Below are 7299 nucleotides of genomic sequence, written 5' to 3' on the forward strand. Positions count from 1 at the left end.
AGATCAGGGTTGGGTTATAAAAAAATATCTGAAACTTTGAACATCCCACGGAGCACCATTAAATCCATTATAAAAAAATGGAAAGAATATGGCACCACAATAAACCTGCCAAGAGAGGGCCGCCCCACCAAAACCACCAGGCAAGGAGGGCATTAATCAGAGAGGCAACAAAGAGACCAAAGATAACCCTGAAGGGCTGAAAGCTCCACAGCGGAGATTGGAGTATCTGCCCATGGGACCACTTTAAGCCGTACACTCCACAGAGCTGGGCTTTACGGAAGAGTGGCCAGAAAAAAGCCATTGCTTAAAGAAAACAATAAGCAAACACGTTTGGTGTTCGCCAAAGGCATGTGGGAGACTCCCCAAACATATGAAAGAAGGTACTCTGGTCAGATGAGACTAAAACTTTTTGGCCTTCAAGGAAAACTTTATGTCTGGCGCAAACCCAACACCTCTCGTCACCCGAGAACACCATCCCCCACAGTGAAGCATGGTGGTGGCAGCATCATGCTGTGGGGATGTTTTTCATCGGCAGGGACTGGGAAACTGGTCAGGAATTGAAGGAATGATGGATGGAGCTAAATACAGGAAATTCTTGAGAGAAACCTGTTTCAGTCTTCCAGAGATTTGAGACTGGGACGGAGGTTCACCTTCCAGCAGGACAGTATTTTTTTATTTCACCTTTACTTAACCAGGTAAGCCAGTTGAGAACAAGTTCTCATTTACAACTGCGACCTGGCCAAGATAAAGCAAAGCAGTGCGATAAAAACAACAACACAGATTTACATATGGGGTGTATGTGACCCTAAGCATACTGCTAAAGCAACACTCGAGTGGTTTAAGGGCAAACATTTAAATGTCTTGGAATGGCCTAGTCAAAGCCCAGACCTCAATCCAATTGAGAATCTGTGGTATGACTTAAAGATTGCTGTACACCAGCAGAACCCATCCAACTTGAAGGAGCTGGAGCAGTTTTGCCTTGAAGAATGGGCAAAAATCCCAGTGGCTAGATGTGCCAAGCTTATAGAGACATACCCCAAGAGACTTGCAGCTGTAATTTCTGCAAAAGGTGGCTCTACAAAGTATTGACTTTGGGTGGTGAATAGTTATGCACGCTCAAGTTTTCTGTTTTTTTTTGTCTTATTTCTTGTTAATTCCAGGTTGTAAGGCAACAAAATAGGAAAAATGCCAAGGGGGGTGAATACTTTCGCAAGCCACTGTATACCATCTCTTTTACGGTCCTCCCTTGTTTTCTGACCTCAATGGGACTTCCTGGTTTAATAAAGGTTAAATAATACCAGTAATGTCCCCAGCTGTCATAATATTAACCCATCATGCTCTGGAAAAAGGTACATGGCTAATTAAAGTCATGCTCTGAAAGGTCACTGAAAGGTCACTGAAAGGTCACTGGTCTAACTCATCAGATTTACTACATGCATTTTAAGTAGCATCCAAAATGCCTCTGGTCAATGCCACCCTATTCCATATAATTAAGACTCTGGTCAATGCCACCCTATTCCATATAATTAAGACTCTGGTCAATGCCACCCTATTCCATATAATTAAGACTCTGGTCAATGCCACCCTATTCCATATAATTAAGACTCTGGTCAATGCCACCCTATTCCATATAATTAAGACTCTGGTCAATGCCACCCTATTCCATATAATTAAGACTCTGGTCAATGCCACCCTATTCCATATAATTAAGACTCTGGTCAATGCCACCCTATTCCATATAATTAAGACTCTGGTCAATGCCACCCTATTCCATATATTTAAGACTCTGGTCAATGCCACCCTATTCCATATATTTAAGACTATGGTCAATGCCACCCTATTCCATATATTTAAGACTCTGGTCAATGCCACCCTATTCCATATAATTAAGACTCTGGTCAATGCCACCCTATTCCATATATTTAAGACTCTGGTCAATGCCACCCTATTCCATATAATTAAGACTCTGGTCAATGCCACCCTATTCCATATAATTAAGACTCTGGTCAATGCCACCCTATTCCATATATTTAAGGCTCTGGTCAATGCCACCCTATTCCATATATTTAAGACTCTGGTCAATGCCACCCTATTCCATATATTTAAGACTCTGGTCAATGCCACCCTATTCCATATAATTAAGACTCTGGTCAATGCACCCCTATTCCATATAATTAAGACTCTAGTCAATGCCACCCTATTCCATATAATTAAGACTCTGGTCAATGCCACCCTATTCCATATATTTAAGACTCTGGTCAATGCCACCCTATTCCATGTATTTAAGACTATGGTCAATGCCACCCTATTCCATATAATTAAGACTCTGGTCAATGCCACCCTATTCCATATATTTAAGGCTCTGGTCAATGCCACCCTATTCCATATAATTAAGACTCTGGTCAATGCCACCCTATTCCATATAATTAAGACTCTGGTCAATGCCACCCTATTCCATGTATTTAAGACTATGGTCAATGCCACCCTATTCCATATAATTAAGACTCTGGTCAATGCCACCCTATTCCATATATTTAAGACTCTGGTCAATGCCACCCTATTCCATATAATTAAGACTCTGGTCAATGCCACCCTTATTCCATATAATTAAGACTCTGGTCAATGCCACCTATTCCATATAATTAAGACTCTGGTCAATGCCACCTTATTCCATATAATTAAGACTCTGGTCAATGAACCCTATTCCATATAATTAAGGCTCTGGTAAATTAACCCTATTCCATATAATTAAGACTCTGGTCAATGCCACCCTATTCCATATAATTAAGACTCTGGTCAATGCCACCCTATTCCATATGATTAAGGCTCTGGTCAATGGACCCTATTCCATATAATTAAGACTCTGGTCAATGAACCCTATTCCATATAATTAAGGGTCTGGTCAATGAACCCTATTCCATATAATTAAGGCTCTGGTCAATGCCACCTATTCCATATAATTAAGGCTCTGATAAAAAGTATAGTGCACTATATAGGGAATAGGGTGTCATTTCTCTGGTCTAAAGTAGTGCACTATATAGGGAATAGGGTGCCGTTCTCTGGTCTAAAGTAGTGCACTATATAGGGAATAGGGTGCCAGTCTCCCTCTCTCTCCCACTATCTCTCCACTATCTCCCTGTATCGTTTTAATGAATAGGGTCATTTTGGGCTGCCCACTATCTCCCCACTCTCTCCCTGAATCGTTTTAATGAATAGGGGGTCATTTTTGGGACTCAGTCTTAGGGGCCCGATTCAATCACGTCCGCTTCAGCCGAATATCTGCACAGCTGATGTTTTTACAGAGTCTGAGGTGGAACTTTGTTAGAGCTGAATCCAAATCAACAAGCGTCTCTGGCGTACACCTGAAGAGGCCGTTCACGGAGACGCATGGAGAGAATATCCCACGCAGCCTTGTTAACCAGTTGGAACACAGGAAAGTGATGTAATCTTTGTGGCGCAGTGGTCTAAGGCACTGCATCGCAGTGCTAGCTGTGCCACTAGAGATCCTGGTTCGAATCCAGGCTCTGTCGAGCGGCCGTGACTGGGAGACCCCATGGGGCGGCACACAATGGCCCCAGGGTAGGGGAGGGAATGGCCAGCAGGGATGTAGCTCAGTTGGTAGAGCATGGCGTTTGTAACGCCAGGGTTGTGGGTTCGATTCCCATGGGGGGCCAGTATGAAAATAAAAAAATTAACTGTAAGTCGCTCTGGATAGGAGCATCTGCTAAATGAATAAAATGTAAATTTAATCTACACCTCCATTAGGACGATATAAAATCCTCTTTATTTAGTTGAATGATTTTTTTTAATTTATTTGAGCGTCGTTATTTCTATATTATACTACGCTTTCTCTTTCTAAAACTTCTAACGGGAAGGGGGAAGGTGTGGCTTCGTGACATCACAAGAGCAGCTGCTCACCAATTTGAAAGGGCTCCAACGCGGTTCCACCTCCGACGCCGCCAAAAAACCATCAGCTGTGCGGTACGGCTCTCGCCCGGGTTAACTCTTGATCTGATTGAATCTAGGCCTTAATGTGTTTTAATGTTTTCGGAGGCAGCGGTGTGTTTGCATTGACCTAACCATGAAGTCATAGTCTCCCTCCGCGAGTACCTTTCTGGGTATATATAATATTAATAATACTAATATGGTTTGGAATGCTATCTAAGTCATTATGTTAAATGTTTCAGAGAAATGAAAAAAAAAGCTTCTGGACATCGACTGTATTTTTCCCTGCATCTGTTAAAGCATCTCTCTAATAAGAATGATGAATGGCTGGAGTGGAATACTGGGAGATATATATATTTCTGCATTCCAAATGGCACCCTATTCCCTGTATAGTGCACTACCCCATAGTGCTCTGGTAAAAAAAGTAGTGCACTATATAGGGAATGGGGTGCCATTTGGGGACGTAGTAATACTCTTTTAGATGGTTTCTCAGATGCTGAGTCAGTCGATACTAATGTGATCCAGATGAATAAAGCTTTACTGGAAGGGGAATAAATGGGTCATAGTTGCCAGAAGCCATAGAGTTTTAGACAACAGTTATACTTCAAATGATGATCCATGGATGGTAATCGCTCTCTCTCTGTCTCTCTCTCTCTCTGTCTCTCTCTCTCTGTCTCTCTCTCTCTCTCTCTCTCTCTCTCTGCTCCTCTCTCTCTCTCTCTCTCTCTCTCTCTCTCTCTCTCTCTTTACCTCTTTCTCTCTCTCCTCCCCCTTCCCTCCTCTCGCTCTTCATCTCTCCTCCCTGCCTCTTTCCCACCCACCCTTTCTCTCCTCCTCCCTCTCTCTCTCTCTCTCTGTAGGGGATTTGGAGTTGTATCCACGGCGTCCACATCGACATGAAAAAGAAGTCGGACCTGGACTTTAGCCCTCAGGCCAACATGTTGAAGCTCATCAAGTCAGCCAAGCAGATGACCAACATGTCCAACCTGTCTGCTTCCAGGATCAACTCCCCCAAGCGGGCGGCTGAGTTCATGCACTCGAGCGGGGCCCATGATCATGGACATGATGGAGGAGAAAGGTTTTTGATTTTGTTTTGATTTATTTGACAATTTACGAAGCACGATACAACCACACACATTGTGGATACAATGCATTTTTTAAAAATCATTGAGGATGGTTCTTCTTCGTTTTAAGGTAACTTCATCTACGCCGACAATCGAAGCTACGCCCTAAAGATGCGGTGATCTCACGGCGATACAGGCGACCTCCAGGCCTACCTGGCCAACCGACACAAAGACCACCTGAATAACTACATCTTCCAGGGGCGGACAGCACCCTCCCGACCCTCAACGAGTCAAACCCCAACTCCGTGGAGGTGGCGGTGAGCGCGGACTCCGCCCCAGACTAACGCCAAGCCCAGGGGGCCTGTGGAAGAAGTCGGTGGACACCCCTGCGGCAGGGTCCGGGTGTCCCGGTCCCCGACATGCTGTCCCCCGACCCCGCGTGTCCATGAAGACCCAGCGCTACCTGCCGGAAGGCGCCGCTCACTCGGACATCTCCGACTGCTCCAGCCGAGGAGCGGTTCGTATCAGGACCCCGGAGAACAACAAGCACCCGAAGAACAAGGACGGATTAAAAAAAAGACAGTTGCCATCGAAATACCCCAGGGACTGCAAGCGAGGTAGAGCTGTCCTACTTAAAGACTAAGCAGGGCAGCGGAGTGGGGAGGGGGTGGGACCGCAGGGACAGACACAGGGACAGGGGAAAATCTACACCATAGACTCGGACAGAGAGCTCAATCTCCACTCGGACCCCTTACACTACCGCGAGAGCGCGGCCTGGCCGCCGACTGACGACCTGGACTACCCAGAGATCTACTCCGACCACAACGACAACTACAGGAAGTGTCAGGACCAGCCAATCATCCACCTCAACTCGTCCCCACTGCGCCACACGGACGTTGACCTGCTCCCGACTCGGCCTACTCCAAACACTACGGCGTTAATAACGATAAGAGCCTGTCCCTGTCGCCTCACGAGAACAACGACCGCTACAAACAGACCCACTGCCGCTCCTGTCTGTCCAAGTTCCCCACGGCAGCAGCTACACCCCGGGTCACTTCACGCCCCACAAACACTGCTTCTGCCGCCGCACACGCCGCCGCTGCCCGTTCGCCCTACAACCGCTGCGAGGCATGCCTCCACACCGCTAACCTACGAATCAGCGAAACCAGCTGCTCCAGGACGCCATGCTGACCAACCGGAATATGCAACACCGGGATGAGATGTTCGGCCACTACCGGCCTCAGACGGACGGCCGCTGACGTCCAGAAGAGGAAAGAAGGCATGCCTGTCCCGCCAGCACTCCTTTGACAACATCGTGCTGGAGAAGCCCAAGAGAGGTGGACCTGGGGGCGGCCCGCACGCTCCGTCAGCCTGCAAGGAGAAAGAGCGCTGTTTCCTGGATGATTGCCCCTATGCTAACCTGTTCAGCGTCCGCCAGGCAGACAAGCTGTCCGGCTCCAGGTCCACGCTGTTCACCCTGGAGGAGGGCAAGCGGAGCGGTCGCTGTACCCCGATCACGGTTCCGACAACCCCTTCATGGCGGCTTCGCTGAGGGACGACACGCCGCCGTCCACGGACGTAGCTACTCCGACATTTACAAACAGCTGGGAGGAGGAGGGCTCAAAACGTCTTCTATCGCAACGCAACGAGAACAATCTGAGATCCTCTGTCAAGTCCACTGCCTACTGCTCCCGGGAATGAGGCGGAACCAGTAATGACATGTACATTACAGAGCATGCTGATGCCTTATATACGCCAATAAGACTGAGCGCATACTCAGCCGCCCCATGGCGGGAGTGCTAAACTAAGACCCAGTTCAGCAATGACGGTTTATAGAAATACCCAGTCTGGAGTGGACGTTAAATAACTTTATTATTATATAGTATATATTATTAATTATAAGGGTTATTATGAAGTCTCGCTTTGTTGTATTATAGAGTTTCAAACTATCTAATATCCACTTAGGATGCCATAGACACACTTCTTCCTACTACTACTACTACTATTACTACTACATCTTTAAACCTAGAATAAGTACCAGGGGAGTTCAAGCTCTCTCTCTCTTTACTGATCTCACTGTTCCTTCTCCCTGTAAGCAAGGGGTTTGGGCTTCCACGGGGTTGATGACATGGACCTGATTCATGGACAGATAGACAGACAGGGCAGGGGTTGAGGGAACGAAGGATAGACAGACCTTAGAGAAGAATCAGAGAGAGAGAGAGATAGGGAGGAGGAGGAATAGAGAGAGAGACAGGAGGGAGAGGGAGGAATAGGAGAGAGAGACAGGGAG

General features: G+C 46.7%; 1 pseudogene; it reads left to right on the top strand.

Moving 5' to 3' along the window:
* The window catches only part of LOC121563112, a 54687-nt pseudogene extending 47963 nt beyond the window's left edge, over positions 1 to 6724 (top strand).
* The last annotated feature ends 575 nt before the right edge of the window (positions 6725 to 7299 follow it).

This window comes from Coregonus clupeaformis, unplaced genomic scaffold, assembly GCF_020615455.1.
Source record: "Coregonus clupeaformis isolate EN_2021a unplaced genomic scaffold, ASM2061545v1 scaf2914, whole genome shotgun sequence".
Taxonomy (NCBI): domain Eukaryota; kingdom Metazoa; phylum Chordata; class Actinopteri; order Salmoniformes; family Salmonidae; genus Coregonus; species Coregonus clupeaformis.